General features: G+C 39.4%; 1 protein-coding gene across 2 annotated transcripts in view; it reads left to right on the top strand.

The window, feature by feature from the left end:
* The window catches only part of LOC121906483 (endonuclease V-like), an 80,701-nt gene extending 56,699 nt beyond the window's left edge, over positions 1–24,002 (top strand). The window contains exons 9-10 of one of the 2 annotated variants that reach the window (XR_006098637.1): positions 23,547–23,700; positions 23,878–24,002. The gene's annotated coding sequence lies outside the window, so the exon portion shown is untranslated. Of the gene's footprint in view, positions 1–9,611; positions 9,938–23,546; positions 23,701–23,877 lie in introns of those variants that run through there. The other variant, XM_042425356.1, reaches the window with a different exon arrangement.
* The last annotated feature ends 2,145 nt before the right edge of the window (positions 24,003–26,147 follow it).

Here is a 26,147-nt window from a genome sequence, read left to right as displayed (position 1 = left end):
GTGAAGCATTTTAATGTTGTACATGGCAGAGGTGGAGCTGATTTAAACTACATTATATACTGTTGCGTTGTTTAATCTTTAATATTTATAAGCGGGTCAGATGTGTTGATGTAAAATCTTAATCTACAAAGTACCTATAGATGTGATGGAGAAGAAGTACTATATAAAGTAACATTGAATGGAAATACAAATACCTCATACAGCACTGAAATTGTACTTAAGAATACACTTTAAGTCAATGCACTTAGAGCTGTTACTACTAGATCTACTATTACTGCCGTTACAGTCTGTCATAAATATTTGGCTGAAGTGTCAACTCTTGTAAAATACACTGTCGGTGTCATTTTGAATCATGAAGGCTCAGGTTCTTAAAAACTCACACTCTGATGTTGACTTGCAGCCTGTCACCACCCTGCAGATGTCACCCATAAATTTTAGTGCTTCTATCTTTTCTCCTGAAGTCGGTCAGCAGTTTGTGTAGGTGGTGAGCATCTCCCAGGGGCTGGCTTGGTGGCAAGTGTCTCTGTCACTCTGCCATGTCCTCATCAGTCAGGTCACTGCTAACGTCATACTGTGTCGGTCTGAGACCTGATACTGCATCATCTGACATACTCATGAATTCTACTTTATCATGTTCAACATCCCAGTGGTCCCCTCCCTTTAATCTGCATCAACAGTTATTTCAAAGATTAAGTTGTTCATACTCTTCCTCCTTATACATTCAAACCAACAATATTATGTTTAATGTAGTCACAGGGGAAAGTAAGACTATTATGATAATGTAGTTACAAAAATGGTGAAAAAAAATGATGAAAAGGTGTGAGAATGAGACGAAACCAGCCATCTGCATTTTCATGAGGTTCTGTTTCATCAGACTTCTTTCAGATGAAGCCATGAAAGAATACTGAACACAGAAGGAACTCAATATGAGTAAAGTTAGCCCCAACTAATTCGGTTAGTTAAAAGGTTGAATAAAACTTTAATAAAGTTGGACAGGTTTTGAAATGAAAATAACTTGGGGCCAGATCTTGTGTTAAAAGGTTTATTTGAATTAACCAATTCAGACACGCAAATACACGGATGTATCTATACACACACACACACACACCAAGTCCTCGAAATTAAATGACAAAATCCAGTGTTGGTCCCTGCACTGCAGAACAGCACTTACAAGCGTTTTTGATCTGACACCCTAATCAGCAGTAATCAGCAGGACATAATTTTTCTGCGCCTTCCAAAACCATTACAAATCACTGTTGAGAAGTAATTATGTTTTGTGATGTGACAAAACAGTGGTTATGGTCTGGTTACGTTGAGGCACAAAAATTACTTGGTTAGGTTTAGGGAAAGATCATGACAGTTTGGGTTAAAATAAGTTCTATGTTAAGAGTAGGAGATCTTTGTCATCAGGGTTAAAATAATAACCACATGGTTAATATTAAGGGACGATCAAGGTCTTGGTTTAAAAAAAATAGTGCTGACATGTAGATGGAAATGGGAGACGAACAGCAATCTCCTGAGTCAAAGTCTGATGTTTTGTTGACCCTTCTGTCCACTCCGACCTGAGCAAGGAGACTCTCACTGCTACAGCAGTCATGTGACTGACAGAGACAGCCAAAGGAGTCAGTGGGCTAGTTATTGGTAGCCTAGCTAGCTTGTCTAGTTGTAGCCTACTAATTAGTTTTTTCTGTATGTAGTTTGGACAAGTTGTGATTGGAAACAACAAAACATCTTTAAATGTAAAGACGTTCACCATGAGAGAAGAAAACTTAAAACTTGTAGCAGCCAACCTCCCTCCAGAATTTGACTTATTCATAGTGAGTTTAGTTTATCAGAATTTGAAAACCACATTTAAGGACCAAATTCTCTAATGTATGTTAGAGAATATCAGATAATGAAGAGGACACAGTTCAATGCCAATGTAGTAAAAACAGAACAATCATTTTCAATAATAAATTGGTCAGTCTCTAGTAAACATGCTAGTGGATTAGCTCGCTAGCAGTAGTGCTAGCTCGGCTACCCCCGTTGGTCACATGATCCTCTCCTTGCAGGTCATAGTCCTCCTACGAGGACTTTGTTGATTATTATTAACATCTGATTTCCTCCTTGCCTCCCATCATAATTACTATGACTGCTAGAGGGATTCTGTCACTTGAACAGAAATATATGTCTGACCTGATCCTGTCATTTTTCTAGGGAGAACAACTTCACACAAACACATTTAACATTTTATTTAGACCCTGGGGAAAACATGAGCCTGGTACGATGAGTACACTTCATCTTCAGTGTGAATCCAACAGAAATAATCTTTTTAATATTCCAACCAGCAGCACAACCAGTGTTTGGTTTGCACAGTTAATATTATGAATGTCCCATGTAGTTGAAAATAGTCATGCTGTTCATATGAAAGGCAGGAAGGAGAGTAAAAAAGACAGGAATAATAGTATTTATTGATATTGAATATTGAGGAGAACTTTAGAGTTCCAATTTCCAGAAATCCCAATTAATGTTGTTTAATTTCAGTACTTGGAACTCACGCACCTATATTTTCAACACCCCTAGCTTTTTAATATTACTTAGTTTTTGAACAACAATTGAATTTAGATTAGATTATTATTATTATTTAGATTACACACACACACACACACACACACACACACACACACACACACACACACACACACACACACAGTACCAGTCAAAGGTTTGGACATATATATATATATATATATATATATATATATATATATATATATATATATATATATATATATATATATATATATATATATATATATGACAAATGTGTATACACATTTGTCATATAACTGCCAACTCCAGATTCTTCAATAGTTTGATGTTTTGGGAAATATGCTTATAAACGAAAATTTCTTAAAATGTCAAACTGTTCCTTTAAGTAGGTCAAACTACTTTGATTCCCAAGAGATTGTTTGTTTAATATAATAATAATTGTATTGCATATGTTTTCAGAACAGGGAAAGGGAAGGGTATGTGGGTGGCAGAGACCTTGCAATTACATGTAAGAGAAGTATAACGTGTAACAGCCTGAAAAGCATCAGCATATGTTTATGTGATTTCCCTGTACTTCATAAAGCTCTCAGGATCCACGTGACCTTATTTACAGCAGTGGAAACATCTCTGCTCCTCTGCTCTGCTAACAATATCTGAACAAGATCCTTGGCCTCTCTCTGCACCTCTGAATCTACACACACACAAAGAGACACACACAAGGACCATAAAGGCCAGCCTTCCCATGGCACATCAGCGACCCCTTCTCTTTCACACACAGTGACCCCATCCACTGTGATTCATCTCCCTGGCAGTGTGAAGTGTAAGGCAGATTATTACCAGTGAAGGGCTCAGCCCCCCTGAAGATCTACTGCTCTCCCATCTGCCCTGCAGAGGAAATGGGAAAATATTGCTAATGTTTACTGCCCCGTTTGTGTGAGTGTATGTGTGTGTGGTGGTGGTGGTGGTGGTGGGGGGGCAGTTCATGTTATGTGCACTAGTAATGCCTGAAGCCTGACCAGCATGGCTAAGCAGTTCACAGGCTTGTTTACCACCTAGAAATGTGCTGACTTCAGGGGGTTTTGTGTGTGAATGTTTCTGTATGCATGCATTTGCAGAGGTACGTGTGTGTCATGTGTAAATATATTTTTGCACATCAATAAATGCAGAAGCCAGCTGTTTTTGAAGCCTGTACAGTATGTTGTACAGTGTATTTCTGAGCTGAGTTTCTACCTTCATTTTTATGTGTTCGTTTGCTGTCACTTCTTACTAGACTTAGGCCATTAGAAATGACCAAACAGACCAAATCATAAAGCTACTCTGGTCAGTAACTGTGCTCAGTGAGAGGGAGGCTGACTAATATTGCTTGTCTAAATGAAAGCCTATTTGCATTAATCATGTAAATTGTAGTGTAGGTCACACTCATTATTTCTTAATGAGCTGTAGGGTCGGGATATCTATATTGAGACTGCACTCAGTTCACCAATCTCCCTAAATTAGCTTCAAAATTTTGCACAAGTACTCAGAGCAGTTGCAGTGATTGCACAGTGTGCATGCAGGTGGTGCAAAGACAGGTGTGCAGCCACCAATTTTTTCTCATTTGTCCTCTTTTTGAGGGTGTTTGTGCAACAACAGAATTCGCATAAATTCTTAAAGATGAAATCTGATGTTGCTAAGGCACCAAAACCTGTGCGCCTGTGTCACCCTCACTGTGAAATGGATGAATATCACATCCCCTCATTTTTAGTGTAGTGACATTTGAAGACTTTCAACACTTTCATCTCTTTCTCTGCTTCCACGAGCCTCCAGAACTGCCTAATGAAAGTTTGGACTAATCCTCCAAGTATAAACTCTTGGATGGGTTTGATGCCACCTGTTATCATGAAATAAATAAGCTCAAGTTGAAATTTATTCATAAAGCACCGTTTCATACAAAGGCAGTTCAAAGTGCATCAGAGGGTAATAAAACATTCAAACAAACAAGTAGAAAAGGGAAAATAGAACACAAGCTCCAGAGACAGGACAATCAAATATACAAGAACAATACTTTACAAGAATAAACTGAATAAAAAGGCAGTTTTTCAACTTCAGCATTAGACAAAATAAAATACTGTATACACAAACTCTTTGGTCTTTGATACTCCATAGTCTTTGATAATCTAAATCTCTGTGCAGTGGAAAGAAGTTCAAACTGTTCATAAAGAGAATCGAAAAGGATGCTCCAAAATAATTTTAGCTCTCTCAAGGAAAATGTGATCCATTTCAAGTAGTTTCACAGTATTAATTCAAGTTTCAGATCAGCAGGCAGACTACTCCGTGCTTTTATGTGTGAAAGGCTAAATGGTCTCACTAGATTTGGAGAGAGCTCTGGGAAGATGAGGGGCAATGGTGCCTTGAGACCTGCGAGATCTTCTGGGTTTTAAACTGAAGCCATGTCCGATATGGTGTGGAGTCAGACCATTATTGGCTTTGGACCAAAGGAGGAGGATCTTAAATTGAATGGAATTGAATTCTGAAACTTAACAGGTAGCCAACACAAGTTATTAAGGACCAGGGTGATGCAGTCTGATCTGTTTGTCCTTATTTAAAGTCTTAATGAGCTACAGTGCATGAGTGGTTTTAGCAGGAAAGCCCATTGAGAGTGAAATGCATTAGAAATCTAACCTATTCACAACAAAGATTAGACTGGGAAGGGAAGCTTCTGATTTTTGACATATTTCTTAGTAGTGATGCTGCAAATGTGATTATGAAAGTTCAGATCAGCATCCAAAACATCCCCTTAAATGTTTGTTTTTGCTCTCTTTTCGTCTTTGCAACCACAAACAGAAAAGTATTAGCTGTTGACAAGGAAGTCTGGGATTCTGGGGAAATTAAAAGTTGGGTGTCGTCAGCTTAAGTATTGTCACTGGTGTAGCCAAAAGGTAAGAATCTATAAGTTAGTGCTGGAAAGTTTGAGTGTTACATTGCTACAGTATACCCAAGTCTGGACCTCTAGATATATTAAACTTTATAGATTTTGTGCTTTAGCAAACTGTAGCACTGATTCTCACGGAACTCCAGCCAGTCTTATTATCCACAGGATAACAGGCTAACAAGCATGGAGTCTACTGCCTTACTTGTACATGAAATCTGGCGAGCCCTGAAGCCCCAAAGTCCCAAGCGGTCTCTTTGGTATTCTCCAGCATACGGACAGCAGTTCAACATTTACGAGAAGTGTCTAAGAAGAAGCTGATATCTGTAGCAGTTGAATTGAGTATATGGGTTTGAAATACTGAGAAATCTCAGCAGCAAGCAAGTACAGCTGTAAGTCTCAAGGGGAAAACGTGTCTCAATCAGTCACCACCTGCGCTGCTTGAAGCAAGTTAACTTTGTCACATAGTATTGAGTGAGAATCTCAATAGAAAAGATTTTGTTCAGTTTTTGCCAGCACTAGTATTAGTTAAATAGAAGTGGTCCAAGAATGGATCCCTGTGGGACCCCCATATTTAGTACATCATATTAATCAGAGTGAAAGTCACTAAGTGTGATGATGAGGTTCCTGTCAAGACTCAGCAGTAATGGTCCAGAGTTCCTGGACTGATTCACTTAAATTGCTGTATAAATTTAAAAAAAATAATAAGATATAAATAAAATTTTAAAAAATATATAAAAATATTCCTGTTCAAATTGAAAAGTTAAATTCAGTTCAAGCTTGGCATTTACACTGGTGATTGTGCTTTTTGAAATTTTTGAGACACAGAACATTTTGTAACTTCATGTTGTTGCTCTTATAATTAGCTTTTTTTTGTTGTCCAAATGAATAAACCATAGCAGAGCTGCAGGTTGGAGATGATCAGATTTACAACGATTGTTGCATTAGGGAGAGCTGCAACCAGGACAACGTGGCCTAGCAGCTTAGTGTTTTTATATCAGTTGTTTACTCTGAGTTTTTTATTTTGTTTCAGAGCTTACCTGTAGCTACAACATCAATAATTTACATTAGGACTCAGTAGATGTCCCCTTCCTTCATCCTTTAAAGAACTAGAGGCTTTCCTTTTTGAAGAATGGTACAATATTGCTTGACAATGCAGCTCATGGTGTGTCTCACAGCAAAGCAAGGAGGACTGGAGCCAAAAACGCAAGGCTGCTGACTGAATTTCTATATTTTCTGTTGGCTGCAGTTCTTTATTCAGACTAAAAGTTCTGTGTTTGAAAATACTGAATGCTTGAATATATTTCATACTGTATATATTAAAATGTTCCAATTTATAATTAGTGCTGCATCCCTCTAATATCCCCCCATGTATCATCATGTCTTATATCTAATTAGAAAGGATGCATAATAGCCTATTAGAGTAACACTCCTCAACTCTAATTGCCTGAGTCATAAGCCATCAAAGCCCCACTGTACTCTTTAAAGAATGAGTTGGTTCTATAAAAAACAACACTCATCATCTTTTATAGCAATAACCTTTTAATAGCAACACACACAGTGTCAAAATGTGTCACAGAAAGAAGAAGAATGAGGCCACACTCGAAAATGAGGATATTTTTACTGTAGTGTGTATTTTAAGGAAGACCAGATGGGGACAGTGGGAAAATAGAGACTGAAATGAGAATGAGTCACTTTCAATTTCTTTTTCACTTTTCAGTGTCAATCTTACATCGGCTATGCTGCACATTTATGAGTGGTGATCTTCACAGGGGGGCATCACATGTTTTGTGGTTAAACACAGAGTGCCTGAGCAACTTCAACATATAACAGTATATCTATTCCAGCATATTGAGTGTAAAACCAAAACAAGAAATGCTGTTCATCTATGACATGTGCAGATGTATCAAAAACCTATTTTTTGTGTGCATTACATTCATTGTCAGCTTTATATTTCATAGAAGAAAAGCAGGAAATGAGGATGCCTTCTCCGTTATTTTCCTCTTTACTCACCCACCTGCCTTTATTCTGTGACAACAGGAAGTGTTCAGGCAAACCACTAATTCACCACAGTTCACCTCATCACTTATTAATCAGCTTTGAGAGAAGTTAAATTTATGTTGAAGCCCCTGAAGACTTTGTTTCAAATCTGCTGTGTTTTTTTTTTCTTTTTTTGGATAACCTTAAACAATCATTACCAAAAAATCGAGAAAGTAAAATTATGAAAATAAAAACATCTGTGATTATTAATTATAAGAGGGGACAAATTATACACATTTCCAAGTCTATATTTTAAATTGGCCCCACTGCCGAGGACTCCACACTGTTCTCATTGGCCAGCTCTTGGAAGCTGCCCATCAGCAGACTTCCTCTGTCTCTGGAGGCTGTGTTAACAAACCATGCAACAAACTATAGTAGTAGGATTTCACTACTTTTTCTCATTCTTTACTTGTAGTAATTTCTTAAATACATCCGTACATGTTCGAGCCGAAATCTGATCCGAAATGAGGGTGGACAACGCAAATAACAAAAACCTTAGCAACAACCTCAGCAAACAAGCATATGGAATGAACAGCCATTTATGGTGATGTGTGACAATCCAATGTCAGCTCGTCAGCAAGGTAGAAAAATGCAAACAAAGCGTTCAGAGTAGGGTGAAGCCCTGGCCTTTGACTTGTAGGGTACATTTCTACATATGTTAACCTCAAGTTTTGGAACTTTGACCATGTTTAGCATAGATATCTGACATCATAGCAGTATATACATAACAGAAAACTAGAAAAAGCATAATATGACCCTTTAAGTGATCTATGTAATCTGCATCATCAGGACTGTGTGAATAAGGTTTCATCACATTTGCTGCATATCTGTCATCAAATTTTGATTCAGATGTTCCTAATTCTGATTGGTGCAAAGAAATATATATCACCTACCTCCAACTCAGACCCACCCACTTCAAACCAGAAAAATAGTTGTTGTTTTTTTCTTCTAAATCAAACCCTGAGAAATCAAAAGTATTCTAATTACTCGTTTTCCTCTCAAACATGTGTAGCCACAGTGTCCTGCTTTCACAGTGTTGGCCATCATTTCCAAAGTAATGGCGGAGATCTGGGAACTCACTTTATTTGGAGGAAAATTGAAAATGAGGGCAGACATTTAACTTGGTCAGTAAAATGTTATTACTGATAGAAACGATGGCTAAAAAGCTACAATGAGTACCAAACTACTATGATCTACCTACTGAGCTCCATGGTATTATAATAACAACTCAACACAGTGCTAATTATAATAACATACTTCTCTCTGCAAAGCTGCTAACTGGAACAAAACTTCAGCTTCAAACAAAAGAGAGACAGGCCTTCCTACTTTTTTTTTGCTCCTCCAGGACAGACTCGGGGGTGTTGTGTGTTTTTTGATTATGCACCTGAAAAGATGATTGTGCAGAAAAAAATATGACTACTTCAGTCATTAAACACACATGCACACACTCACATGCACATAAAATCCCACCAACAGAACTAATAATACCTCCCCATTTCGAATTCTATTTCCTCTTTGCTGCTCTGTCACTCAGTGTTGCTCTCCTCCAGTTTACTTGCTGATGCTGATAGCCTCTGTAAAGCACTGAAAATGTCCTGGGTGGCCATTCAGAGTAAATAGCTTTGCGTTGTGTTGTTGTAGGGCCCAAACTAACTGGACTTGGGAGTCAGGCCGAGGCCTCCCCCACAGTGTAGGGGAATAATAATGACCGAGGCTGCTAATGGACCTCGCTGTTAGGCTCCAGTTTTTGCTGTTACAGCACTGCAGTAGCTGTTGCATGATAGTATAATATGTTCAGCACTGTCTGATGAGGCCCCTCAGTGTAAACTCACCTCTTAAGTTAAAACACTTCTTCTGTACCATCGAATCTGTATGCTTTCCCAGTAACAGATCAGACTGGAGTTTGTGTGTCCCTGGTGTTTTTAGCAATTTGAGCTAAGCTGAGAGCAACTGCTGAATGCTAAATGGCTGCCATTTACAGGTGACCAGCAATTACTGTGACTCAAAACTGTTAAAACTTTGTCTTTGAACACTGTTGACGCTGTAAAATAGCTTTTGCTTTTATAATTGCATTGAAAGGCTTGTTCTTTGTCACAGCTAATCTCTCCCTTTCCTCCCCCTCTTGTTTCAGGAAATAGTGCAGCAAAGGATCTCAGGAACTTTGAAGACCAACAACAAAAGATTCCTAAAACTCTTCCTCTGTGTGGGTGTGTAAGAGAGAGAATGTTTTCTGATGAGAGAGAAAGTGCTGTAGCTTTCTTGTGCTTTTAAAAGTGCAGGTGTTTTAGTCTGGGTGAAGAAGACACCATCACATCAACTATTTTTTTGTGCACTCAGCCCATATTTAAACTGGATATGGGTCAGACTGGATCTTTTTATATACTGTCCTTATTACATTTTTGGGTCACTCAGCTTTTTACACTGGGAGCCTTTTAAATAAATAATAAATGTTCCTGATGTGCTTCAGAGTTCTGGTCATCTGTTAGTATCTGTTGGGGGAGAATTGTGCTTTACGTTAAGTTATACAGTAAAGCTGTTCGCATATTGCTGCGTGTGAGAACAGGAAACACTGTAACACACAAACTGTCACAGGCCATACTGGGTATTGTGTCGTCACAGAGTGTCTCTCTTTAAATGAGTCAGACTTGGCAGCGGGCAGCGCTGTGCCAGGCCGGTCCCAGCGAGGTGAGCGGAAAAGAAGGGCAGGGGGGAAGGGAGCTGACTCTGCAGGGATGGTGGCCAGGAATAGAAGTGGTCAGATGGGGCAGTATTGATCAGCAGGAGGGGTTAGGGGATCAGCTGGTGGAGACCGCAGACTGGTCCCACGTCAGACGGACTTATACAGCTAAGGACACTGGCAAATATACAGTATGGACAGATTGTGGTGGATTGCAGATTCCAGTGGATTGTTGTGGAAACCGTAAGGTATATATACGTATATATAGTATATATATACACAGTATATATATGTAAACAGTGGTTTAAGAAGCCCTATATTCTGAATTATGACTAGTCGAGAAACACACAAACCAAAGATAGGTTTTCTAACTCAAACTCTTCCATTATTCATTAAAATTTGCTAAATTTTGATTAAATCAGAGATAAACTGTATGAATCTGACAACACATTTGATGCTAACTTTTGTTACTTGAACATTTTCAACAAATGCTACATACACAAAAACTTCCAAAACCTGAAGTTTGATAGTCAGCCCTAGTGATCATACAATGAGTATGCAGTGTGGAAAAAGTGACATTTCAACCAGCAAAGTCTTCATAAGGCCCATGTCCCATGGCACCAGATCAGTGTAAGACTGGGGGTTCGATTGCATTGTTAATAAAAGAACAATGGTCTGTGTTGAGATTTCTTGCCCATTCTTGCTGTTTTGGATGATATTTTTAGATGCTCGGTGATGGTGGACGATCCATCAGCATCACTATCAAAAGATACTTTATGTAGGTTTCAGCATTATTCAGAAGTTATAAAATAAGGGATGACGGTAATGCTACAAGATTTTACATGATATATTACCTCTCCAGCAGAAACTGCTCGTATTATTTATTTCACTGGTCTATGAGGAACTGATGGTCAGAGTTGCTGAGAGAAAATCTGACAGTTTCTTCCTCTTCTGCCGTTCTTTGCTCCACGGTTTTCCCATCTTCGTCTCTCCCTCTTCATCTCCACCTCCCCTCTCACACTCTGAGTTTCATAGGCCCAGAGCAGTTGAAACTTGAGTCTTGCTTTTTCGTTATTTAGAGCCTGAAGACTCTGACAGAGGGCAGCGATCCTGTTGTCCTCGTCTGACAGCTCTGCCACTGTTCTCTCGGCAGCCTTTCTGTCTCCTCCACGCTCTCCGTCGTTCTTTCTGAAGAAAAGCTGGCTTGTTTTGACTCACCATCAACTATGACCTCCTTTTATCTTCTTGCTCACATTTTTAAAGATGTTTCTCAGTTTTATAATTGTCTTCTCTTTTGAGAGAAGTGTGCTTTTCTGACTTCAGTGTTTTACAAAGCTGTGGCCCTGAACTCTAACTTGCTGTGAAATGGATTGAGAGTTATGCAATACAACTCCAATCACTGTTTTAGTTGAGTTGAAACCAAAAGTGATTTTTAAAATATTTATGAATTTAGAAACGGTGATGTTATAATACATTTTCAGTAAACAGAACATTTAAATTACAGCTGCATCAACATGTGTTCTCAACACAATGTTACATGTTAGATATAAGACACAATAAAGCAAAGAAAGAGAAGCAAAGAAAAGCTCGAGAAAGCAATCTGTCAAACTCTTGAAGATGTGACCAGGACAAATGAAACGGTGCCCAAAAGCGTGTCTGCCCTTGAGACGTTTTTCTCAACATAACTGCAGCAAAGCCATACAAAGGATAGTGAGCAAGACAGAAGTGAGGGCCATGTAGTCTGTAAAGAGAAGAAAAAAGTGTTCATTTCTCTTTTGATTGCATTGGACGAGCTCCAGAGAGCAATGGCAAGAATTTACAGAGGCGTCTGCCACATGCTAAGGAACTTTTTCAACTCTTTGAAGAGAAACAATAATGTAGAGAAGCAGATCAGAGCTTAAAGGAAAAATTCTTCACAAGGGTGAATTACAGAAGGTATTTTGTAATCAGTGTTGCAATTTACTTTCTTTATGCATTAACCTGTCTCATCTATTTCTGCATCAGTGAGTCAGTTCTTAAATTTCCTGGAATAACCATCTGTAGAAAACAGGCAAAAACTCATTCAAATAGTCAACAGAGCTTAGTTAGCTCATGAACATATTGCTTTGTCTTTGATCACAGCTGCACAACACCAACATAACAGACATATCCGTCCAATGTAATGTGCAATATGTGAAGTATTTTAGAGTGGATACTGCCTGCAATTATTGAGCCAAATGGATGTTTTCATTGTCAAAGCAGATGTCTTGCTTTGCTATCATTTACCTCCACTGGCTTTCTAGCATTTCAAAGCTTTTTTCTCTTGGTTGATAGTGGCCTTTGTTTACTCCAGAACTATCAGAAACATTGAAACTTGACTTTTGTTTCTGCCTTAAGGTTTCTCTATTTGGTTCATCACACATTCCTGAGCTTATTTGTTCCATTTATTTGCATACAGAGAGAGATAAGAGTGTTTATGAAGATGCTAAGCCTTCATAAAAATGTATCAGGATGGATTAGCATGATTTAGCACCGAAAGTTTATAAGGTTTTAAGTTTCTTGGGGCAAGTCCAAGTCAATCCTCAAATCGGTCGAAATAAGTTCAAGTCATGTCTCATGTCATTTAAGACAAATCTTTAAGTTACCTCTTAAGTCATTCAAAACAAATCCAACTCAAGTCAATCGACACAAGCTCAAGTTAATACTGAAATAGACGAGACAAGTCTAAGTCAAGTCTCAAGTCAGTCAACACCGCTTCAAGTCAAGTTTCAAGTAATTTGACACAAGTCCAGTAGACAGTAGGTTCAACTGAGACAAGTTTAAGTCAAGTCTCAAGTCTGCCTGAGTAACTCTCAAAACAAATCTTTATAAGCAAATTCCAAGTGATGCAAGTTTTTCAGATCTCTGAATGATGGCTATTGAATGGTGTGGCATTTGAACATTTTCCTTTCAAAGTTGTGTTAATGGTGCTTTTTACATGGCTGAGACCAAGTCCTTTTAGTACATTCATTTTTTATTCAAGCTATTCAAGCTTTTATTCAAGCTGTGTGGCTATACAGGTCAGGCTGGCCTTGTTCCAGGATTTTGCCAGAACAAAACAGGAGACTTCATGTTTTTGCTGTCAGGTAAAGTCACAGAGAGTGAAGGATAGATTAGGCCAAGTCCCAATCAAGTCTCAAACCCACATTTTTGTGACAGAAATCTGATTCAAGTTTGAGTCTCAAGTGTCAATCTCTGTTAAGTACAATGTTAAACATTCAGACCTTTTATGCTGTGCAGCAGGTGGAATCCTGTTGGTTGGTTGAAGAAGTTTTATACAAGACACAAACAAACAGGGCATCCTTGATTTGTTGGTGAGTGTATGAGCAGACATGCTGTCACAGATGCATGGCTGCACAGAATCACAGGGACTGGAAGCAGATTTAAACTTTCCTTTTTCTGTGGTCCAAAACGATCTCCGATTCTCTCAGATGAATGACTTCCAAGAGAAAGAAGAGATAAAGTGCTTTCAGTCCCTTTCATCCCGGGGGTTTTATCCAGCTGATTTCTCACTACTTGGTTTAACCATCAAACAGTGTTTCATGTGGTCCCTAGCTCTTCCTGAACTAAAAGTCTCTGCAGACATGAAATATTAACTGTCTGTCTATGTCTCCCTCCTGGAACAGCTACAGTATACCTGGGCCTCGTGGTGATTTTCAGCTGGATGGAGATTAAAGGGACTAAGACAGAAATCACGTCATAGAGAGATACACAGAACAGGAACAGAAAGAACACACCTCCCCCCTTTTGTGCCTTTCTGACTGAAGTTAACTCTTTGATGCATTAGGGACACTGTGTGCTCATGTACAGGTGAATATGTGAGTTAGTTTGTGTGTGACAGTCCCGCAAGGTAACTTGCAAGAGTCCTTGTAGGAAATTCTGTTATGGTGATGAGTTTCATCTACATCTGCCCGACTCTGTCCTCTCCCTGCCCATCTCCTGGTGGCCTCCCCCTTCACCTCAGTGGAGCTACCACACTGATGTTTACTTCTTAAGATACTGAAAATGAAGTTTATGTGATTTGAGGCTACACATGTATCATCTGTGTTTCACAGAGTGAGATACAGTAAGATTTTCTCAGAGAATCAGGCTAAATTGACAACCAGTATAGAAGTATGTTGAAGTATCAGCGATTCTACATCTCATGATTAAAGTCCAGTGTCAATGCAAAATGTATCAAAGTGGATAGCATGGGTGTGGAGGTCAGGGTATTGGATAGGCATGTAGCACACCTGACTTTCATGCTCAGGACCAGAATCAGAGACCTACAATTAAATTTCCCCCTTTCATTAACCGTAACAATCTTCACTAATGTTAACCAGGTGTTATAGTTGCCTAACCCCGACCATAATCATTGTTTATTTGCCATAACCACAATCTTCCCCTAACTTTAACTATACCATAATTGCCATGCACAGACATGATTGAAAGTGAGAATTTCTATAAAGATTTCCTGAACATATTCCAGGGTTTTGCAGAATCGTTAAATATCACCTTTTTTGTCTGGTGATAGGGTTGCATTTGTCAGTGTCTTCAGAATAGTATATGATCATTGGCTTTGGTTAAACCTGAAAAAAAAAAAAGATAATTTACTCACTTGGGGGCAGTGGAAACAAGCTGTAAACACAACACTGACATACCTTTTAAAGTGGCAGGGCGAACCTTTAGCAAACAATTGATCTCCACCAACTTTTGTCTGGCTTTTTAGTGGCCAACTGCTCCACTATGTTCATTAGCTAGTCTCTAACTTTGTCTGCTGTGTGCTGGACTCATATAGTGGGTTTTAAGAGCATCTGCCTGCTACGTGTAAAAATGACACTATGAGAGCAGTGAGAGTGAATCAAAACAGTAAAGTTGCACACCATAAAACCAAAACAATGGTTTAAGATTAGGAAACTATAACAGTTGTGGTGAAAAAAAGATCCACTCCATACTCCTCCAAAAGAGCTTTTGCGACAGTAATAACAATGCTGTGCTGTAGCCTACCTACAGTGATCATAGTTCACATGGCTGCTAGAGGTCCTTGTCAGGTACACATATACAAAGGTAATGTAAGGCAACATTTGCTGTTGTTTATCTTGTGAGGACAATCTCAAAATAATCCCTGATTCAAACATCTTAACGTGTGATAGTAGAAAAGGCACAATCACAGATTAGAAACTGGACTCACCTGAATGGACAGTCATTATTAATGTTATTAAATACACCTGTGCTTTTCCTCCTTTAACAGGCTGGTAGGCTGTTAAAAGGGCCTTTCTTGTGTGGTAGTAAAGAGCAGGGCAGGATTTTGCTGACAAACTGTATCTTAAATTCAAAAATATTATTTGTCGAGTTTAATTCTTAAAATCACTCATCACTTGTTTTTCCCCTTGGTTTATTATTACATGCATTGCTTTTTAATAATGTTTATCATACTCATGGATGTAAGAAGTTTGTGCCAACAGTGCGTTCAGCTGCAAAAAAAAACATTTTCACTGCCAAGGCAGTACATGGCAAAGTGTGTCTTCAGTGGTGGTCAATACCTTCACAAGGAGACTCCTTTGCTTGTTCAGCTATGTGAAGGTCAGTTTTAGGCCCAGTCAAGAGGAAAGGAGAAGAGAAGAGTCCCTTAAGAGAGGTGTTCACATGAGAAAAGACCAGAAGAAGGATTTTTAATGAATCTGTGAGCTACCTGTGTGTGGTTAGAGGGAGGCAAGGGATTTTTGCAGAGTGAATAGGGCTCAAGTTGTCTTTCTAGGGGACGTCAGTGCAGTAATTGGTTAGGGGGTCTGCGGAAACCAACAGGGAATTAGTTGGCCTTTCGCCCGTGTGGAGGTGTCTCGTGTTCACAAGGTCATATTCTGCTGCAGAGCATAAAAAACGCTTCCATTTTCTCTAAAGGACGACTGTAACATGAGTGGATGTTCATTTTTATGATGCCAGCCTCTTTCATTTGAATCTGAGCACCATGCATGCACCACAATTAAAGTGAATCCCTTCAGTGATACTGCTGGGCATCATTCATTTCTGTTCTATTCCATGTGGCATACAAGAACTTCTAAGACTTCAAATTAACTCATTGGTGGTAACACAGTGAATTTCTGTGAGTAAAAAGCTGACAGTTGTGTTTTGCAAAATTGCAAAGTAACAGTACGATTACGCTTGAGAACTTTTTGCATTTTTAAAGAGCTTCCATTCACCATGATATATTAATGTGCAGATCAAGAGCAACCCAAGAGTCATAGTGACTGAGAGGTCTCCTGTGAGCTGCAGGACCCCTCTGCACTGTCATGACACTGTACTTGATTAAAAAACCAACCACTGCTTTACTGCAATGTGACTTTCATGACTCAAAGGTCTTTCAGGTGCTTCTCTTCTGAGGGACAAGCAGGATCGTCGAAGTCACGACACACGTCTGATCTCCAACATAAATATTTCAACCAATAGCAAGCAGGCACACCAAAGTAACAGGCCACTGCCAACTGTCATTCATGACACAAAAAGAAAATGTAGGTGTTATTCCACATTGTTCTTACTGTCAACAAATCCCATGAAAAGACCAAAACTATTTCGACTTTCTGACTTCCTCAGTCTGTTTTTGGGCTATTTGTTGTCGGGGACTATTTTCAGATGTGGATTAATACACATTTGATGCTAGTGAGTGTTAGCAGCAGCAGGATGGTGTATGTGGGATTGAGTCAAAATAAATCAGAGTGCTCATGTTCAAGGTAATGGAGGAACATGTCACCCAGGGCAACAGTGTGGCTCATTGATGTGTTTTTAATGGATTTTGGACAACAATAGAGTTCAGTGGCACAATGGATTAAGCTATATGAGGCTTTGGCTACACAGACATAACTTGCTAATAAGATCATTTGTTGGCAATAAGCAGAGCATCATATACACATTCAGCTTCAAACTGCCTATGTTTTCTTTACTGTCAGGACAGAGGAATACATAGTTCTTGCTTTGAAATGCTTTGGAAAAACGAAGACGCATCGAGTGACACAAGCGTCTTGGAAACAACATATTGTAGCTACAGTGAAGCACTGAGGGAACGCAGGAAACCTCAGTGTAAAAATCCTGTAACTACTTCCCTCTCCATCACAAGACTGATTGGTTGTCTCATGGCACCTCTCTCTGCCTAGATCAACTTGTCATGCATGTGACAGCAGCAATAATGTTGTTTACAGAATAGCATGCGGAGGTGAACACAAGATATAAGAAGCACATCAGCATGGACTCTCTTGTCCTTTCTTCTTCTTTATCTCTTTTCTCCCTCTTCCTTATCCTTGTGTTTCTATTCACTTTCTCTCATGTTTTTATGTTCAGCATAAAGCCCATCTATTTGAGGAGAACCCTGGTCCTTTCCTCCTGGTTGCATTTGAAGTGTCTTCTTTCTCTGCCTTGTCATCGTGAGCTTTGCAGCCACATGGCTTCTGCTTGGCTTTCACTCAGTTGCTGAATCATCGCTTTGATTCTGTTCTTTCTGTCTTTTTTCCTCCATCATCCGCCAGCTCTCGGTCCCCAGCCACTGATCCAAGAAAAAGTTGCTGCTTCTCTATGCTTGCTTATGTAATTCCAACTTATTTATATGTTATATTATGTAATGTATTTTGCTGCAGTATCAACACTCCAAACAATACCCCTGCCAGTACGGCTTTATGCAGAGATGAATCATGTTGAACTGAACAGTCACGACTAATGAGCGGCAATGTGTTTGTAATTACCATGAGGACATTCGTTAAGCATTATAGCTGCACTTGTGGCCTAGCTAGCTCTCACAGCCCTCGCTATCTTGATTTAGCTTGCTAGTATGCAGCCGGTTTGATTTTAGCAAAGCTCATTTAACGTCAGAGATTTTGCTTTCATTTCCCTAATTGTTAGTTGTGCATTAACATTTAAATACAACAGATGTGTGATTTACAGTTACATCTGCAGCTGCGATGCTGCTGTACAGTTTAATGCAGCACCTGCTGTTCAGTTCAGATGCCTAAACTGGAATTTACATAAGGTTTACCAAGCCTGATGGATGCATAGAAACACACAGACAAAAGAAGTAAAGGGGCACTCTACCGATTTGACACATGAAGTTCAATTTACTAGTCATGAGAAGTACTACTCAGCCTGTGAAAACTGTTGTGTAATGTCTACTGTGGCTCTTAAGGATCTTTGTTAAGTCTGAGAAAATAACCTTGTTTTGGACTTGGAGAATACAAATTTATAACAGAAGGCCGGGACAGGGGACATTGAGTTTTAAAGATCTGGCCATTTTCCAGGCAGGCAGAGTGTAACTAAGAAGTGCAATCCAGGTTTTTTGGAGCTAGACCAATACTGGAGACTAAAAGTCAGGATATCTCAACCTCTGCTGCATTAACTTTGACCATTCTGTGTCTAAGGTCTCAAAGCAATGTTCTATTTTGGGCTGTCTTAGACGGAAATTGAGAAATGTGGGAAAAAAACGCAGTGAAATCTTCGATCGTCAATCCCAAACAATGGTCCTGGATCACACTGTGAGACACGTCTAACAATGGCTGATTTAAGCTTTGCAGCCTACTGCACCAGCTGTATGTTAGTTTGATGGTAAGTTCAACACTTGCTGCTCTGCTGTAGTCAGTTTTGTTCAGTTCCACCATCTCTACTTACGCTCTAACTGAATTAAGTCAACTGTAATCAAACCATTAGCGCAAGTGATGTTTCACTTAATGCATCATGTGTATAAAATGGGAGAGAAGTCAACTCCTAAACAGCCGAAGTTTCTGTTTCATGCAACCAGGTGATGTCCGTCTCATTTAATGCAACATAAAATCACACTCGTAGTCTTGTCTAAATGTAACTCGACAATGCAGAGAGTGCATATCTGTCATAGAAATGTAAATGGATGCAATCTGTCCCAGGAAATGTGTTTTGGTATTAATAAAGAAAAAAATGACACTTGCTTGAGCTATGTGTAAATTTTGTTATATCAATAACAGCAACATTCAGACAGTGTGAGAAATTTAGGACTAACTTCTACAAAAAACTGTGTTTATAAATCAGCCAATGGCAATATGGCATGAAATGTTACAGAATACATTGGTTGATGCTGACATTATAAGCACTTTTTTTAAAAATCAGCATTTTAGCCAACGCTTGTTTTTTATTTTTCTGCATTTTCAAAATGTTTCTATTTTCATCGTGTTACACTATTATTCACCAGGCAGTCATTGTACAATCTGACATGCCTCAACACTGATATTGCAAAGTCTGACACAGATTTGGACCAAGATTTAATTTGACCCATCTTATAGTGTCTCATACTTTGTCTTCTTTGCACTGTGTGTGTTATAATGTGCAGGTGTGGCTGCATGCAAACTTTATTAACAGCGTTTTGGTCCTCAGATCTTCCTCATGTAAACATTTACAGTCAAACAACAGGTTTCAAATGTATGCGGCTAGAATATTATGTCATGAAGGAGTGTGTGTGTGTGCTGTATACCTGTGAATATGCATTCAACTATTCACAATTGACCTAATTACATTGCACATCCGTTGGCGTTGTTCCCAGATGGATGCAAGGCAGGTGGGCAGGTGTGCGTGCGTGTGTGTGTGAGAGAGAGAGCTAGTTTAATGTCACTTATGTTCCTTCTCTCCCAGGGGGCCACATGGAGGAACTGGCCTCACTGAGTGGCAGATTTGGGTTAATTAAACTGGAACTAGAGAATATACACAAATTCACACACAGAGAGAAACACACACTGTCGCTGTAGCTGTGGCCCGACCTGACAACACGCTGTGGATACATCCTCCTGTTCTTTCATACAGACACACAGACACACACACACACGGACACGTTTCCCTTCTGTTCCACATCTCACAGACACTTAAGCAGGTACTCAGCCTGTTTTCTGTCCACACAAACACACACAGACTGTATGCACACACATCTACTGCAGCGTCTCTCTGTCCCTCCCTCTCTCTCTCAAACACATACACATCCACTGCAGCACTCTCATATCTCTGTCCTCTTCTCGCATACATACAACACATTCATACATATCTACCGCAGTATATTTCTAACTTATGTCCTCTACATGTGCTTTTTTTTTTTTTTTTTTAATCTCCACAGGGAAAACTGATTGATCCGATCCTACACAGATCCCCCTCCAGTGGAAATCTGCTTGGGAATATTCATATGAAACATCGCCTGTTCTCTTTCCATCTCGGCCGTATTACAAAGTGCACAAAGTCTGAACATCGACTCAATGTCATACAAGGCTGCGAAAGGCTCCAGTACATCTGTAGCTGAATATTCTACTTGACGCAAATCCCCACAGTGAGACGGCAGGCCTGTTACTCTGCATGGGATAGGACGAGGGCATGTGTGTGTTTATGTTTATGTCTTCAATCGTATTCTCACATTTATACTGAAGCAGACAGGTCATTCAGGCATTTTGTTTGTTTGTGTGTCTTTGTTTTGTTTATGTTTTTTTATTTTGTTTTTGTCATGAATGCCTTCCTGCCTTCCTGCCTGCCTGCCTGCCTGCCTGCCACACCAGCAGACACAACCGCAACAGAAATTCTCAATCCTGATTCAGGCTTGTTCAATTATTCATACTGCTATTGCGGTGCTCTGGCACAGAGAGTGAGAGAGGGATGGAGGAGGAGAGAGGCGATGAAGGGAAGGGAGGGGAGGTGTTTCCTAAGAAAGGCAGCTTCAGAGATGGAATACAATATGTATGTGCATCTACTCTGTTTCACTGTCGTCAGCCCGCCCTGCTGCGCCTGCCTCTCATAACCTCTCTCATCTTTGTTTCTCCTTCTGACTTTCTCTCTCTCTCTCTCTCTCTCTGTCTTTTGTCTGCCTCTTTTGCTCCATTTGATCTGCCCTGTCTCTCATTTTCTTTCCTCCTTTTTCCCCCCTTCTCCTCTCCCAGTCTCTTTCCTGTTCCCCTCATCTGTCGCTCTCCATCTGATTAATTTACAGGTCTCTCTTTTCCCCTCTTCACTCTCTCTCTCTCTTTCTCTCTCTCTTACTGTTTGACATTGTGTCACCATCCCTCCTTAGGGCCTTGATCACAGGATGAGCCCTACCATTAGAGCCCTCAAAGCTCAAGGGAGAGAGAAGGGGTGTTAGTCTTGACCAGGCTGCAAACTGCATCCAAGGATTTATACTGCTGACCTTGAATATGTGATCACTGCCTATACTTAACCCCCCTTGGGAGGTTACATCATCCCACTTCTAGCTCACCCTACACTCCTCCAGCCCCTGCAGGGATCTATGTAAAAGACATGTCCAGGACCTGTATTTGGCCCACATGGTCTTCTCAAACCTCTTGACCTCCTCATCTCCAGATACCTTTTTCTTTCTCTTGTCTTCTATGCTTTTTACTTTTTTTTTTTCCCCTCCTTGATCTGATTTTGCCGTCCACACCCTTTTTTTTTTTTTTTTTTTTTTAGGTTTTCTTCTCAATGCAGTAGACCACTGTGATACTCCCCACCCCCACCACCACCACCACCACCACCTCCCTGTTATGGAAATCACTGGCCTCCTCTGGTGGATGGCCCGTTTCTGTGAGATATGGGCTGTAACTGCTTCCCTAGAGAGCGAGAGATAGAGAGAGAGAGAGAGAGAGAGATGTAGGCAAGGAGGGGGGAACATGAGAAAAAGAGCAAAATGTATAAGAATTTGTGGGGAATCTGGGAGAGAGAACATGCAGGAGGGGAAAATAAAGAAAGAACATATGCCTGCTTGCCTGGGTTCACAGTGAAAGAAATAAAGATGATGAGGGAGTAAAAGAGAATATGAGGGGCAAAAGAAGGGAAGGCTGAAGGGAGAAAAAACGAGAGAGAGGCTTGAAGTCTGAAAATACAGAACAGAGTGCAGAGGAACATGTCTGTCATTAAACTCATTGGACTGTATTTCAATGTAAATTTCATTAGAAATTTAACAAATTCTATAAAGGGTTTATAAATTGTAACTAATTGCTTTATATTAATATATAATATAATAAACATGAATAATTTGCTAATGCTTTATATAAACCATTAATAAGAACAATTTTTGGGCTTCCAGGTAGTAAAACATTCCTGGTTTATTCTCTTCCAGCATCAAACTTGATTTGTCTTTTCAGCTCATCAGGCAGACTCACCAACACACCGACCTCTGACCTTCTCAAAAAGTTATCAATATCACCTTTATTACGTGTAAACTTGATGGATTGTTGGGAAAAAACCTTTATTAATGACTTGAAGGCTTATTAGCAAATAAGACTCTTTATTAATGACTTACTAACATTTGTAACTGCATACTTGAAGTCTTTTTGAGTGATTTTTCAGAACCTGGTAACCAAAAAGTATTCATAAAATAAATCAATGTAAATCATTAGTAAATGATTTACTCACAGTTTTTTTTTGTTTTTTTTTTAAAAACATAAGTTGCAACTTATAAATCAAGACATACAAGAAAATGGTAAAGACTTCTGGAAATGCTTTACAGTAATTTAAAGTTCTGTGATTTCCTTCATGGTTTCATGGAAAGAAATGTGTAACTTGGTAGGGAAACAGAAACCCTGTTTAAACCCAAGTAAATACTCATTTACTATTAGTTCATTATTTGAACTTCATTGTTCCTATGATCAAATGTATGCTTCCCTGTAGACAAATTTCACATTTCTGCATGTTTGACTGACCTGCTGTGGACTGACTAAAAGACTCTACTGTATGTTACACTAGACTACTATTAATTGGCGGTGTACTAATCGAACATTGTCTCTGTATACCCTCTAATTACAGTCCATTCTCAAAAGAAAGGTCAAAAATTCAGTCAGCAAAAACGACCTATAGTTACGTTTGAGTGACAGACGTCACCATCTAGCGGATGTAGTAATTATGACCTGGAGAAGTGACGCAGTTGAGATGATGTCAATATAAGATGACAAATTTCCGTAACCAGAGGAGGTGGGTTTGGGGAGTGGTAGATAGATAGATGGATGGCAAAACATGGACTTTGCTGCTGTTTGCTTCCCTCTTCCAAATGCAAATGTCACATTTCCAAAAGACAGTAATTACAATTGTTTTGGTGTTTATTGTTGCCATGATGATGAAGTCTCCCTATCTTTAAGGAATTAGTAACTTTAACCCATACCACGTCTCAAGTGATCATTTTAACCCAAACCATGATTTTTCCCTGACCCTAACAGCAGACCTTAACCACAGCCTTAACACACCTCCCTGTAACTTGATTGTCCAGCTGCTCCTGACTTACCCCCTCTGGATACACCAAGACCTGTATGACTGAGAATAGTTGATATGTTGCATGGCTTGGTTTTAACCACTCCTGAGTCTGTGTCTTCCTCTACTGAACACCAGCTCCGTCACATTTATCCGCCTCACAGATTCTGATTTCCACAGGGGAGTTCACCTGAGACAACCTTTTAAATGAGATCAAGACTCCTGGCGATGATGACTCCTCCCCATCACCTTCCCCAGTGTTCCACCAGCTTCCTCTTTGACATCCTGTCGTCGTGCGTCAGCCATACATATTTTATTGAGGATTCAGCGAGGGGTAAGTGGCAGTAGGTTAGGGCTAGGCACATAAATAAATCAAAGCAGATCGGAACTGGTGTGGGGGAATTTCATACAGAGTTGGTGCTGTTATGGCAGCAGGCATGTGGGCTGCAGTCATGGTTGTTTTCCTTTTCTTTTCAATTGAACTGAAACTTCATATGTTTGTTTGTTTCAGGACCCCAGGAAACTTAAAGCTTGCTCAAAATTAATGAATCAGAAAGAAAATTCAAGCATTCACTCATGAAAAAACATGCTTACTACAGAGAGGTCCAGTGAGTGGAAGGAAACCTGTGCTCACCTGGGAGAAACTCATCACAAACAGAGGGAGGAAACACCCGAGAGCCGCCAGAACCACAGGCCAGAGCATCCATCTGTGGAGAGTTGGGTTATAACTCAGCAGGCTTTCAGATCAAACGCACACTTCAAAAGACTTCCACATCTCAAAGAAGGGCCTGAATAGTCAGGATTGTCAGACTTGTTTGGGATATAGTTTGGGATATATGAAGAGTTAATGAGTAAAAAAAAGAAAAAAAATTGTTTGTTCAAAAAAACAAACAGTTGGCTTGATGAAATGAGATGAAGCGAAAGCTGAATCAAAAGTATCAATAAATGCCCTTAGTTCAGACAAGCATGAAGTAGTTATGGATGTACAACAACCACAATGAAGCTGCATAAAGGTGAAGTGCATAGAATTTAGTGGCATCTAGTGGAACAGACTTGGCAGAAATTGAATATAATATTCATGTGTGTTTTGTGTGTGTGTGTTAACATTTAAGTATGTTTTCATTAGTTTATAATCACCTGAAAATAAGTGCGAAAATGTGTTTTTGATACCTTAGAATGAGTTCTTCATATCTACATAGGGAGTGGGTCCTCTTCACCAGAGCCCACCATGTTGTACTGCCATGTTTCTACAGTAGCCCAGAATGGACAAACCAAGCACTGGCTCTAGAGGACGCCTGTAGGTGGTACTTTATTTGTGCTCCAAATCTAAATTAAATACTCTCTTGTTTACCTATGATTAATTAATTTTCTGTAATGCATTTTCATTACATTTATAAATATGGGTTATTTATTATTGCACTTTTATTGTGGGGGCCCTGAGGCAAAGATTTGCACTGTTGTCCCCCCTGACCTTCTCTCTGCATTGGTTATGTACAGATGATTTAGCTTATGGGCACAACTTTATTTAGGAATATACACCATATGAGGGCAATATAAGCGAAAATAATAAAGAAGTTTAAACTAGATTTAGACACAGGGCCTTCTATAAAAATGGACAAGAATATAGAAATGTGTCCCACCTTAGTTGATGGTGCACTTTAGAGGTATAAATTCCCTAATACATTTGCAATTAATCAAATTACCAAAAACTAACTGACAAGTATTGAAACAAGGTCTGGGGCCCTAATAGCACATTTTTCCTGGTTGATAATCCATCTTTGTGGAGGAGCATTTACAAAAGTTTTTTTTTTTTTTTAAGAAAAGATTGAAAAGGTTAACTTAGTCATTCAAACGTGATCAACAGAGATGAAAATATAAGGATGAGAGCAGAGCTTCACGATCTGAAATGTAGGTGTATTATAAGGCCACAATCAATACGCTACTGCAGAAGGACTGACACAGTCATGCGGTCTGTTACCTAAAGTGTTTGCTGACACCTTGTTCTCACTGTCTCTTCTGCAGCAACAGCACATGAGACTGCATTAATGAAGTCTAATGGGACAATTGAGACTAATTATCTGGCAGCATATGCAGTATTAAAATCAAATGCAGCTGAAATGCTCCTGAGCAGAATATAATGTGCAGGTGCATTTGATACCAATGAGCAGTACAACTGACTAGTGGCTAGACTACTAACAGTTAGGTTTTCTCTTACTCGCAGGTGAATTATTAGAGAGTTGTAGGCTACTAGTTGTAGCTACTCTAACTGTTTAAGTGCAAGACTAATTACCTATTTAGTGCTAATGTTATTAGCTAGCAGGTATGTCTTCCTCAAAAAAGAACCTGCAGCAATTCTCAACACCTCTCCACTTGTTCAAAATTTAAATCAGGAAACACTGTGGTGCTGGTAACTGAAGCTGTTCCTAAACTGGATATGATCAATATTTTTATATTAACAATGGATTATGTCACTCGTAGTAACAAAGACACAGTTTCCCCTCAGCTCTATGAAGTTTCAGCATTTTTTAGCTCATTGTTTTGGTTTTCTGGCCTGCAACTTTACTGTTACTATTCAAGCTCATCACTCCCATTAGCATTTTTTACAGAAAACAGCAGCAGGCTGTTTCCAGCCAAAAAAGCTCTAAGATTTCACTATGCATTATCTGCCCAGCACCAAATGGCAGACAAAGTTAGCATCTAGCTGGAGAAAATAGTGGAGCATTTAGCAGCTAAAGAGCCAGATATTTCCCTCAGGATTTTTGGAGACCAAAAGCAGAGTTA

Source organism: Thunnus maccoyii, chromosome 2 (genome assembly GCF_910596095.1).
Source record: "Thunnus maccoyii chromosome 2, fThuMac1.1, whole genome shotgun sequence".
Taxonomy (NCBI): domain Eukaryota; kingdom Metazoa; phylum Chordata; class Actinopteri; order Scombriformes; family Scombridae; genus Thunnus; species Thunnus maccoyii.
This window is presented reverse-complemented; position numbering and strand designations above follow the sequence as displayed.